At 43.9% G+C, this 13,528-nt stretch overlaps 3 non-coding genes across 3 annotated transcripts; all 3 read left to right on the top strand.

Moving 5' to 3' along the window:
- The first annotated feature begins 2,318 nt into the window (after positions 1 to 2,318).
- TRNAC-GCA (transfer RNA cysteine (anticodon GCA)) lies at positions 2,319 to 2,390 on the top strand. Its single transcript has one exon. It is a non-coding gene; the product is annotated as a tRNA-Cys (tRNA).
- A 2,042-nt stretch (positions 2,391 to 4,432) lies between these two features.
- TRNAC-GCA (transfer RNA cysteine (anticodon GCA)) lies at positions 4,433 to 4,504 on the top strand. The gene has a single exon. It is a non-coding gene; the product is annotated as a tRNA-Cys (tRNA).
- Positions 4,505 to 9,840: 5,336 nt separating this feature from the next.
- Positions 9,841 to 9,912, top strand: TRNAC-GCA (transfer RNA cysteine (anticodon GCA)). The gene has a single exon. It is a non-coding gene; the product is annotated as a tRNA-Cys (tRNA).
- Positions 9,913 to 13,528: the final 3,616 nt, after the last annotated feature.

The raw sequence follows: 13,528 nt of genomic DNA, 5'->3' as shown, positions 1-13,528 counted from the left end.
TTTTTTCCCACCTGTTCAGATACATTTGACAGGAACAGTACAGGCAAGCCGAAGAGCTAGTTCGGACTTAGGTTCGAATCCCCCTCGGTGCGTTTACACTGGAAAGCTTTGTGTTGCGGGGGTATAGCTCAGTGGTAGAGCATTTGACTGCAGCTCAAGAGGTCCTTGCTTCAAATCCGAGTGCCCCCTAACACGCATTTTTTTGCTTTACAACTTAACCATATCCCACAAAAGTAGTTTCTTGCAGAAAATCGCCTCATCCAGTCAATGAGCAGCCACCCTGGAGCGCAGAGGTTCAAGAGGTCCTTGGTTCAAATCCAAGTGCCTGCTAATGCATAATTTTTTCTTTACAGCTCAACCATATCTCATGTATGTAGTTTATTGCAAAAAAATTGCAATGTTGAGGTACAGACATTGCTAATTTTTTAGCAATAGCTCAGTGGTGGAGCATTGTGGTCAGGCAGAAAAGAACTATAGAACTTCTAAGGTTCAAATCTCCCCCCCCCCCCCATCAAAACCCTCTCCTCCCTTCCTCTGTGCAGGTACTCTGTGTGCCAAAACAGGACAAGACCTTGGTCTCTGCATTTTGTTGCCAAGCAGCTCCCATGGCATTGTGGTTAGAGCTGCTGCCTTGGAGCGCAGAGGTTGTGAGTTCGAATCCTGTGAAGACCCTGATGATGGAAGATGTTAAATGAGATTGATCGTGAGAACCTAGGATGACTGGAGGATTGGAGAGCCATGGATCATGGGACTGAAAGATATCGATGGATTGACTGAGTCAAGCGGATGTCAAGGAGAGCAGATTGGAGAGCAGTGGGACTGGAGGAGATCGATGGACTGAGGAGAGGAGGCTTTCAAGGTAAGTGGTCAGAGAGTGTTGTAGGGCATTGTGGTCGGTGATCCACGAGAATGGAGGATTCTAGGTTGTGGATCTACCAAAAGTGGTGTTGTGTCTGTTGAAGGATGTTGAAAATAAAAAGGTGGGGGTTTTTATTTGCATTTTTTTTTATACCAATAAAATGGTCTCCCCTTCTACCAATCACCATTGCCTCCAGCCCTTCACTCCAACTACCACCACCACTCACTCACTCCCCAACTACCTTCTTCCTCAGCACCTTCCTCCCCACCCACATCACATCCACTTCTCCATCACCTTCTGGATGCCCAACCATCAACCACTTCACACACACACTTACCTTAACATCCACCAATTTCTCACTCCATCATCATGCTCTGCTGCCAGCCTCAGGGTCTTCACAGGATTTGAACTCACAACCTCTTTGCTCCAAGGCAGCAGCTCTAACCACTAGACCATGAAAGCTACCTGGAAACTGGAAACTGGAAACTGGAAACTGGAAACTGGAAACTGGAAACTGGAAACTGGAAACTGGAAACTGGAAACTGGAAACTGGAAACTGGAAACTGGAAACTGGCAACGATGACGGTGGTCCTGGCCTGTTTTGACAAAATGAGAAAATGCACAAAGGGGGGCTCGGACCTCAGACCGAGCTACTTCTTAGGCTTGCTATATCTACAATCCGAGCCCCCCTCTCTTTTTGGCACGCAGGGCACGCAGATGATAAGTACTGGAATGATTGAGAGCTTTAAATGTATGTAACTTACAAACCTGTATAACTTTTTGGCACCAGTTGTTTTGACAAAAAGAGAAAATGCACAAAGGGAGGCTCGGACCTAACAAACCTGTATAACTTTTTGGCACCAGTTGTTTTGACAAAAAGAGAAAATGCACAAAGGGGCTCAGACCTCAGACCAAGCTACTTCTTAGGCTTGCTATATCTACAATTGGAGCCCCCCTCTCTTTTTGGCACGCAGGGCACGCAGATGATAAGTACTGGAACGATTGAGAGCTTTAAATGTATGTAACTTACAAATCTGTATAACTTTTTGACACCTGTTGTTTTGACAAAAAGAGAAAATGCAGAAAGGGGGGGCTCGAACCTAACAAACCTGTATAACTTTTTGGCACCAGTTGTTTTGACAAAAAGAGAAAATGCACAAAGGGGGGCTCAAACCTAAGACCAAGCTACTTCTTAGGCTTGCTATATCTACAATTGGAGCCCCCTCTCTTTTTGGCACGCAGGGCACGCAGATGATAAGTACTGGAACGATTGAGAGCTTTAAATGTATGTAACTCACAAATCTGTATAACTTTTTGACACCAGTTGATTTAAAAAAATAATTTTTTCCCACCTGTTCAGATACATTTGACTGGAACAGTACAGGCAAGACGAAGAGCTAGTTCGGACTTAGGTTCGAATCCCCCCTCTGTGCGTTTACACTGGAAAGCTTTGTGTTGCGGTGGTATAGCTCAGTGGTAGAGCATTTGACTGCAGATCAAGAGGTCCTTGGTTCAAATCCGAGTGCCCCCTAACACACATTTTTTTGCTTTACAACTTAACCATATCCCACAAATTTCTTGCAGAAAATCGCCTCATTCAGTCAATGAGCAGCCACCCTGGAGCGCAGAGGTTCAAGAGGTCCTTGGTTCAAATCCAAGTGCCTGCTAATGCATAATTTTTTCTTTAAAGCTCAACCATATCTCATGTATGTAGTTTATTGCAAAAAATTTGCAATGTTGAGGTACAGTTATTGCTAATTTTTTAGCAATAGCTCAGTGGTGGAGCATTGTGGTCAGGCAGAAAAGAACTATAGAACTTCTAAGGTTCAAATCTCCCCCCCCCCCCTCAAAACCCTCTCCTCTCTTCCTCTGTGCAGTTACTCTGTGTGCCAAAACAGGACAAGACCTTGGTCTCTGCCTTTTGTTGCCAAGCAGCTCCCATGGCATTGTGGTTAGAGCTGCTGCCTTGGAGTGCAGAGGTTGTGAGTTCGAATCCTGTGAAGATCCTGATGATGGAAGATGTTAAATGAGATTGATCGTGAGAACCTGGGATGATTGGAGGATTGGAGAGCCATGGATCATGGGACTGAAAGATATCAATGGATGGACTGAGTCAAGCGGATGTCAAGGAGAGCACATTGGAGAGCAGTGGGACTGGAGGAGATCGATGGACTGAGGAGAGGAGGCTTTCAAGGTAAGTGGTCAGAGAGTGTTGTGGGGCATTGTGGACGGTGATCCACTAGAATGGAGGATTCTAGGTTGTGGATCTACCAAAAGTGGTGTTGTGTCTGTTGTGGGATGTTGAAAATAAAAAGGTGGGGGGTTTTATTTGCTTTTTTATTTATACCAATAAAATGGTCTCCCCTTCTACCAATCACCATTGCCTCCAGCCCTTCACTCCAACTACCACCACCACCACCACCACCACCACTCACTAACACCCCAACTACCTTCTTCCTAAGCACCTTCCTCCCCACCCACATCACATCACATCCACTTCTCCATCACCTTCTGGATGCCAAACCATCAACCACTTCACACACACACTTACCTTAACATCCTCCGATTTCTCACTCCATCACCTTGCTCTGCTGCCAGCCTCAGGGTCTTCACAGGATTCGAATTCACAACCTCTTTGCACCAATGCAGCAGCTCTAACCACTAGGCCATGAAAGCTACCTGGAAACTCGCAACAATGACAGTGGTCTTGGCCTGTTTTGACAAAATGAGAAAATGCACAAAGGGGGGCTCGGACCTAAGACCGAGCTACTTCTTAGGCTTGCTATATCTACAATCCGAGCCCCCCTCTCTTTTTGGCACGCAGGGCACGCAGATGATAAGTACTGGAATGATTGAGAGCTTTAAATGTATGTAACTTACAAACCTGTATAATTTTTTGGCACCAGTTGTTTTGACAAAAAGAGAAAATGCACAAAGGGAGGCTCGGACCTAACAAACCTGTATAACTTTTTGGCACCAGTTGTTTTGACAAAAAGAGAAAATGCACAAAGGGGGGCTCAGACCAAGCTACTTCTTAGGCTTGCTATATCTACAATTGGAGCCCCCCTCTCTTTTTGGCACGCAGGGCACGCAGATGATAAGTACTGGAACGATTGAGAGCTTTAAATGTATGTAACTTACAAATCTGTATAACTTTTTGGCACCTGTTGTTTTGACAAAAAGAGAAAATGCACAAAGGGGGGGCTCGAACCTAACAAACCTGTATAACTTTTTGGCACCAGTTGTTTTGACAAAAAGAGAAAATGCACAAAGGGGGGCTCAAACCTAAGACCAAGCTACTTCTTAGGCTTGCTATATCTACAATTGGAGCCCCCCTCTCTTTTTGGCATGCAGGGCACGCAGATGATAAGTACTGGAACGATTGAGAGCTTTAAATGTATGTAACTTACAAATCTGTATAACTTTTTGACACCAGTTGATTTAAAAAAATAATTTGTTCCCACCTGTTCAGATACATTTGACTGGAACAGTACAGGCAAGCCTAAGAGCTAGTTCGGACTTAGGTTCGAATCCCCCCCCTCTGTGCGTTTACACTGGAAAGCTTTGTGTGGCGGGGGTATAGCTCAGTGGTAGAGCATTTGACTGCAGATCAAGCGGTCCTTGGTTCAAATCCGAGTGCCCCCTAACACACATTTCTTTGCTTTACAACTTAACCATATCCCACAAATGTAGTTTCTTGCAGAAAATCGCCTCATCCAGTCAATGAGCAGCCACCCTGGAGCGCAGAGGTTCAAGAGGTCCTTGGTTCAAATCCAAGTGCCTGCTAATGCATATTTTATTCTTTACAGCTCAACCATATCTCATGTATGTAGTTTATTGCAAAAAATTTGCAATGTTGAGGTACAGACATTGCTAATTTTTTTTAGCAATAGCTCAGTGGTGGAGCATTGTGGTCAGGCAGAAAAGAACTATAGAACTTCTAAGGTTCAAATCTCCCCCCCCCCCCCCCCCTCAAAACCCTCTCCTCCCTTCCTCTGTGCAGTTACTCTGTGTGCCAAAACAGGACAAGACCTTGGTCTCTGCAATTTGTTGCCAAGCAGCTCCCATGGCATTGTGGTTAGAGCTGCTGCCTTGGAGCGCAGAGGTTGTGAGTTTGAATCCTGTGAAGACCCTGATGATGGAAGATGTTAAATGAGATTGATCGTGAGAACCTGGGATGACTGGAGGATTGGAGAGCCATGGATCATGGGACTGAAAGATATTGATGGATGGACTGAGTCAAGCAGATGTCAAGGAGAGCAGATTGGAGAGCAGTGGGACTGGAGGAGATCGATGGACTGAGGAGAGGAGGCTTTCAAGGTAAGTGGTCAGAGAGTGTTGTGGGGCATTGTGGACGGTGATCCACTAGAATGGAGGATTCTACCAAAAGTGGTGTTGTGTCTGTTGTGGGATGTTGAAAATAAAAAGGTGGGGGTTTTTATTTGCTTTTTTATTTATACCAATAAAATGGTCTCCCCTTCTACCAATCACCATTGCCTCCAGCCCTTCACTCCAACTACCACCACTCACTCACACCCCAACAACCTTCTTCCTCAGCACCTTCCTCCCTACCCACATCACATCTAGTGTTGAGCGGCATAGGCCATATACGAATTCGCGAATATTCGCGAATATATGGACGAATATTCGTCATATATTCGCGAATATTCGCACATTCGTTATATTCTCGTTTTATTTTCGCATATACGAAAATTCGCGTATACGAAAATTAACATATGTGAATATTAGCATATACAAAATTAACATACGCGAAAAGTCGCATATGCGAAAATTAGCATATGCTAATTTTCGCATATGCGAATTTCCGCACGCCAGTCTCACACAGTAGTATTACAGCCTTCTTTACACCACACAAGCTGGAAGCAGAGAGGGATGATCACTGTGATGTGTACTGTGAAGAAAAAAGACAAAAAAAAAAAAAAATAAATGAATATTCGTAATTACGAATATATAGCGCTATATTCGCGAAATTTGCGAATAATATTCGAATTGCGAATATTTGTGAGCAACACTAATCACATCCACTTCTCCATCACCTTCTGGATGCCCAACCATCAACCACTTCACACACACACACACACACACACTTACCTTAACATCCACCGATTTCTCACTCCATCACCATGCTCTGCTGCCAGCCTCAGGGTCTTCACAGGATTTGAACTCACAACCTCTTTGCTCCAAGGCAGCAGCTCTAACCACTAGACCATGAAAGCCACCTGGAAACAGGCAACGATGACAGTGGTCTTGGCCTGTTTTGACAAAATGAGAAAATGCACAAAGGGGGGCTCGGACCTCAGACCGAGCTACTTCTTAGGCTTGCTATATCTACAATCCGAGCCCCCCTCTCTTTTTGGCACGCAGGGCACGCAGATGTACTGGAATGAGTGAGAGCTTTAAATGTATGTAACTTGATACTGGAGGAACATATTGATATAGTTGGGGTCACTGAGACATGGCTGGACTCCTCGCATGACTGGGCGGTTAATCTGCAGGGGTTTACATTGTTTCGCAAGGATAGAATGAACAGAAAAAGTGGTGGAGTCTGTCTGTATGTAAGAAGTGGTATGAAAGTCAGTGTGAACGATGCCATAGTGTGTGATGATTCTGAGGATGTGGAATCATTGTGGGTAGAATTACAAAAGAAGGGAAATACTGAAAAAATAGTATTTGGTGTAATCTACAGACCCCCTAATATCACTGAAGAGATAGAAGTTCGGCTTCATAAACAAATAGAGAGGGCCGCCCGGGCAGGTACAGTGGTAATAATGGGAGATTTTAACTATCCAGATATAGATTGGGGTCCGGGGTTGGCTAAAACTACAAAGGGTCGACAATTCCTAAATTTATTGCAGGATAATTTTATGGGCCAGTTTGTGGAGGACCCAACAAGAAATGATGCCTTGTTGGATCTGATCATTTCCAACAATGCAGAGCTGGTTGGTAATGTAACTGTGCGGGAAAACCTTGGTAATAGCGACCACAATATAGTTACTTTTGACTTAAAATGTAGAAAACAAAGACAGGCGGGGAAGGCAAAAACATATAACTTTAAAAAGGCAAATTTCCCTGGGCTGAGGGCTGCACTACAGGACATAGACTGGGGGGATGTGTTGTCAAATACTGATACAGAAGGTAAATGGGACATCTTTAAATCAACTCTAAATAACTATATAGCTAAATATATACCAAAGGGGAACAAATATAAACGATTAAAACTAAATCCTACATGGCTGACACATGATGTTAAAAGAGCAATAAACAACAAAAAAATAGCCTTCAAAAAATACAAATCTGATGGGTCAGCGATAACATTTAAACAGTACAAGGAGCTTAATAAAATCTGTAAAAATGTAATAAAAACAGCAAAAATTCAAAATGAGAGACAGGTGGCCAAAGAAAGCAAAACTAATCCTAAATATTTTTTTAGATATATTAATGCAAAAAAAACAAGGACAGAGCATGTAGGACCCCTTAATAATGATAATGGGGAGGTTGTCACAGGCGATCAAGAGAAGGCGGAGCTACTGAATGGGTTCTTTAGTTCTGTATACACTATGGAAGAAGGAGCTGACATTGGCCAGGTCAGTGCTGGTAACACATCATGTAATGTACTGAACTGGCTTAATGTAGAGATGGTACAAGGTAAGTTAAGTGATATAAATGTAAGCAAATCCCCAGGACCGGATGGACTACACCCAAGAGTTCTTAGAGAGGTAAGTTCAGTAATATCTGTACCCCTGTTCATGATATTTAGAGATTCTCTGGTGTCTGGTATTGTGCCAAGGGACTGGCACAAGGCGAATGTGGTACCAATCTTCAAAAAGGGCTCTAGGTCTTCCCCAGGAAACTATAGACCGGTAAGTTTAACGTGCATTGTGGGTAAATTGTTTGAAGGACTTATAAGGGATTACATACAGGAATACATAGGGGATAATTGTATTATAAGTGATAGCCAGCATGGGTTTACTAAGGATAGAAGTTGTCAAACCAATCTAATTTGCTTTTATGAAGAGGTGAGTAGAAGCCTTGACAGAGGAATGGCTGTGGATATAGTGTTTCTGGATTTTGCTAAAGCGTTTGATACTGTCCCTCATAGACGTCTGACAGGTAAGTTAAGGTCTTTGGGTTTGGAAATTTTAGTTTGCAACTGGATTGAACACTGGCTCATGGATCGTACCCAGAGAGTGGTGGTCAATGATTCGTACTCTGATTGGTCCCCGGTTATTAGTGGTGTACCCCAAGGTTCAGTACTGGGACCGCTGTTGTTTAATTTATTTATCAATGATATAGAGGATGGTATTAACAGCTCTGTTTCTATCTTTGCAGATGACACCAAGCTTTGTAGCACGGTACAGTCTATAGAGGATGTGCATAAGTTACAAGATGACTTGGATAGACTAAGTGTCTGGGCATCCACTTGGCAAATGAGGTTCAATGTGGATAAATGAAAAGTTATGCATCTGGGTACTAATAACTTGCATGCATCGTATGTCTTAGGGGGGATTAAACTGGCAGAGTCACTGGTAGAGAAGGATCTGGGTGTACTTGTAGATCACAGACTACAGAATAGCATGCAATGTCAGGCTGCTGCTTCCAAAGCCGGCAGGATATTGTCATGTATCAAAAGAGGCATGGACTCAAGGGACAGGGACATAATACTCCCCCTTTATAAATCATTGGTACGGCCTTACCTGGAATATGCTGTTCAGTTTTGGGCACCTGTCCATAAAAGGGACACTGCGGAGTTGGAAAGGGTGCAGAGACGCGCGACTAAACTAATATGGGGCATGGAACATCTTAGCTATGAGGAGCGATTAAAGGAGTTACAATTGTTTAGTCTTGAGAAGAGACGTTTAAGGGGGGATATGATAAACGGATATAAGTATACTAATGGCCCATACAAAAAATATGGAGAAAAACTGTTCCAGGTTAAAGCCCCCCAAAGGACGAGGGGGCACTCCCTCCGTCTGGAGAAGAAAAAGTTTAGTCTCAAGGGGCGACACGCCTTCTTTACCGTGAGGACTGTGAATTTATGGAACGGTCTACCTCAGTAACTGGTCACAGCAGGAACAATTAACAGCTTTAAAACAGGATAAGATACATTATTAAAACAAAATAAGATTAATGCTTATGAAGAAGTATAAAATCTCATCCCTTCCCCAATATCGCGCCACACCCCTACCCCTTAATTCCCTGGTTGAACTTGATGGACATATGTCTTTTTTCGACCGTACTAACTATGTAACTATGTAACTTACAAACCTGTATAACTTTTTGGCACCAGTTGTTTTGACAAAAAGAGAAAATGCACAAAGGAAGGTTCGGACCTAACAAACCTGTATAACTTTTTGGCACCAGTTGTTTTGACAAAAAGAGAAAATGCACAAAGGGGGGCTCCAACCTAAGACCAAGCTACTTCTTAGGCTTGCTATATCTACAATTGGAGCCCCCCACTTTTTTGGCACGCAGGGCACGCAGATGATAAGTACTGGAACGATTGAGAGCTTTAAATGTATGTAACTTACAAATCTGTATAACTTTTTGGCACCTGCTGTTTTGACAAAAAGAGAAAATGCACAAAGGGGGGGCTCGAACCTAACAAACCTGTTTTCCTTTTTTGGCACCAGTTGTTTTGACAAAAAGAGAAAATGCACAAAGGGGGGCTCAAACCTAAGACCAAGCTACTTCTTAGGCTTGCTATATCTACAATTGGAGCCCCCCTCTCTTTTTGGCATGCAGGGCACGCAGATGATAAGTACTGGAACGATTGAGAGCTTTAAATGTATGTAACTTACAAATCTGTATAACTTTTTGACACCAGTTGATTTAAAAAAATAATTTGTTCCCACCTGTTCAGATACATTTGACTGGAACAGTACAGGCAAGCCGAAGAGCTAGTTCGGACTTAGGTTCGAATCCCCCCCTCTGTGCGTTTACACTAGAAAGCTTTGTGTTGCGGGGGTATAGCTCAGTGGTAGAGCATTTGACTGCAGATCAAGAGGTCCTTGGTCCAAATCCGAGTGCCCCCTAACACACATTTTTTTGCTTTACAACTTAACCATATCCCACAAATGTAGTTTCTTGCAGAAAATCGCATCATCCGGTCAATGAGCAGCCACCCTGGAGCGCAGAGGTTCAAGAGGTCCTTGGTTCAAATCCAAGTGCCTGCTAATGCATAATTTTTTCTTTACAGCTCAACCATATCTCATGTATGTAGTTTATTGCAAAAAATTTGCAATGTTGAGGTACAGACATTGCTAATTTTTTAGCAATAGCTCAGTGGTGGAGCATTGTGGTCAGGCAGAAAAGAACTATAGAACTTCTAAGGTTCAAATCTCCCCCCCCCCCTCAAAACCTTCTCCTCCCTTCCTCTGTGCAGTTACTCTGTTTGCCAAAACAGGACAAGACCTTGGTCTCTGCCTTTTGTTGCCAAGCAGCTCCCATGGCATTGTGGTTAGAGCTGCTGCCTTGGAGCGCAGAGGTTGTGAGTTCGAATCCTGTAAAAACCCTGATGATGGAAGATGTTAAATGAGAATGATCGTGAGAACCTTGGATGACTGGAGGATTGGAGAGCCATGGATCATGGGACTGAAAGATATCGATGGATGGACTGAGTCAAGCGGATGTCAAGGAGAGCAGATTGGAGAGCAGTGGGACTGGAGGAGATCGATGGACTGAGGAGAGGAGGCTTTCAAGGTAAGTGGTCAGAGAGTGTTGTGGGGCATTGTGGACGGTGATCCACTAGAATGGAGGATTCTAGGTTGTGGATCTACCAAAAGTGGTGTTGTGTCTGTTGTGGGATGTTGAAAATAAAAAGGTGGGGGTTTTTATTTATACCAATAAAATGGTCTCCCCTTCTACCAATCACCATTGCCTCCAGCCCTTCACTCCAACTACCACCACCACTCACTCACACCCCAACGACCTTCTTCCTCAGCACCTTCCTCCCCACCCACATCACATCCACTTCTCCATCACCTTCTCCATCACCTTCTGGATGCCCAACCATCAACCACTTCACACACACACACTTACCTTAACATTCACCGATTTCTCACTCCATCACCATGCTCTGCTGCCAGCCTCAGGGTCTTCACAGGATTTGAACCCACAACCTCTTTGCTCCAAGGCAGCAGCTCTAACCACTAGACCATGAAAGCTACATGGAAACTGGCAACGATGACAGTGGTCTTGGCCTGTTTTGACAAAATGAGAAAATGCACAAAGGGGGGCTCGGACCTCAGACCGAGCTACTTCTTAGGCTTGCTATATCTACAATCCGAGCCCCCCTCTTTTTTGGCACGCAGGGCACGCAGATGATAAGTACTGGAATGATTGAGAGCTTTAAATGTATGTAACTTACAAACCTGTATAACTTTTTGGCACCAGTTGATTTGACAAAAAGAGAAAATGCACAAAGGGAGGCTCGGACCTAACAAACCTGTATAACTTTTTGGCACCAGTTGTTTTGACAAAAAGAGAAAATGCACAAAGGGGCGCTCAGACCTCAGACCAAGCTACTTCTTAGGCTTGCTATATCTACAATTGGAGCCCCCCTCTCTTTTTGGCACGCAGGGCACGCAGATGACAAGTACTGGAACGATTGAGAGCTTTAAATGTATGTAACTTACAAATCTGTATAACTTTTTGGCACCTGTTGTTTTGACAAAAGAGAAAATGCAGAAAGGGGGGGCTCGAACCTAACAAACCTGTATAACTTTTTGGCACCAGTTGTTTTGACAAAAAGAGAAAATGCACAAAGGGGGGCTCAAACCTAAGACCAAGCTACTTCTTAGGCTTGCTATATCTACAATTGGAGCCCCCCTCTCTTTTTGGCACGCAGGGCACGCAGATGATAAGTATTGGAACGATTGAGAGCTTTAAATGTATGTAACTTACAAATCTGTATAACTTTTTGACACCAGTTGATTTAAAAAAATATTTTTTTCCCACCTGTTCAGATACATTTGACTGGAACAGTACAGGCAAGCCGAAGAGCTAGTTCGGACTTAGGTTCGAATCCCCCCCCTCTGTGCGTTTACACTGGAAAGCTTTGTGTTGTGGGGGTATAGCTCAGTTGTAGAGCATTTGACTGCAGAACAAGAGGTCCTTGGTTCAAATCCGAGTGCCCCCTAACAAAATTTTTTTTGCTTTACAACTTAACCATATCCCACAAATTTCTTGCAGAAAATCGCCTCATCCAGTCAATGAGCAGCCACCCTGGAGCGCAGAGGTTCAAGAGGTCCTTTATTCAAATCCAAGTGCCTGCTAATGCATAATTTTTTCTTTACAGCTCAACCATATCTCATGTATGTAGTTTATTGCAAAAAATTTGCAATGTTGAGGTACAGATATTGCTAATTTTTTAGCAATAGCTCAGTGGTGGAGCATTGTGGTCAGGCAGAAAAGAACTATAGAACTTCTAAGGTTCAAATCTCCCCCCCCCCCTCAAAACCCTCTCCTCTCTTCCTCTGTGCAGTTACTCTGTGTGCCAAAACAGGACAAGACCTTGGTCTCTGCATTTTGTTGCCAAGCAGCTCCCATGGCATTGTGGTTAGAGCTGCTGCCTTGGGGCGCAGAGGTTGTGAGTTCGAATCCTGTGAAGATCCTGATGATGGAAGATGTTAAATGAGATTGATCGTGAGAACCTGGGATGACTGGAGGATTGGAGAGCCATGGATCATGGGACTGAAAGATATTGATGGATGGACTGAGTCAAGCGGATGTCAAGGAGAGCAGATTGGAGAGCAGTGGGACTGGAGGAGATCGATGGACTGAGGAGAGGAGGCTTTCAAGGTAAGTGGTCAGAGAGTGTTGTGGGGCATTGTGGACGGTGATCCATTAGAATGGAGGATTCTAGGTTGTGGATCTACCAAAAGTGGTGTTGTGTCTGTTGTGGGATGTTGAAAATAAAAAGGTGGGGGTTTTTATTTATACCAATAAAATGGTCTCCCCTTCTACCAATCACCATTGCCTTCACTCCAACTACCACCACCACCCACTCACACCCCAACGACCTTCTTCCTCAGCACCTTCCTCCCCACCCACATCACATCCACTTCTCCATCACCTTCTGGATGCCCAACCATCAACCACTTCACACACACACACTTACCTTAACATTCACCGATTTCTCACTCCATCACCATGCTCTGCTGCCAGCCTCAGGGTCTTCACAGGATTTGAACTCACAACCTCTTTGCTCCAAGGCAGCATCTCTAACCACTAGACCATGAAAGCTACATGGAAACTGGCAACGATGACAGTGGTCTTGGCCTGTTTTGACAAAATGAGAAAATGCACAAAGGGGGGCTCGGACCTCAGACCGAGCTACTTCTTAGGCTTGCTATATCTACAATCCGAGCCCCCCTCTTTTTTGGCACGCAGGGCACGCAGATGATAAGTACTGGAATGATTGAGAGCTTTAAATGTATGTAACTTACAAACCTGTATAACTTTTTGGCACCAGTTGTTTTGACAAAAAGAGAAAATGCACAAAGGGAGGCTCGGACCTAACAAACCTGTATAACTTTTTGGCAACAGTTGTTTTGACAAAAAGAGAAAATGCACAAAGGGGCACTCAGACCTCAGACCAAGCTACTTCTTAGGCTTGCTATATCTACAATTGGAGCCCCCCTCTCTTTT

Source organism: Hyla sarda, chromosome 1 (assembly GCF_029499605.1).
Source record: "Hyla sarda isolate aHylSar1 chromosome 1, aHylSar1.hap1, whole genome shotgun sequence".
In the NCBI taxonomy this organism is placed as follows: Eukaryota; Metazoa; Chordata; class Amphibia; order Anura; family Hylidae; genus Hyla; species Hyla sarda.
The sequence above is the reverse complement of the archived record's forward strand: the minus strand, read 5'-3'. Positions and strand labels throughout refer to the sequence as shown.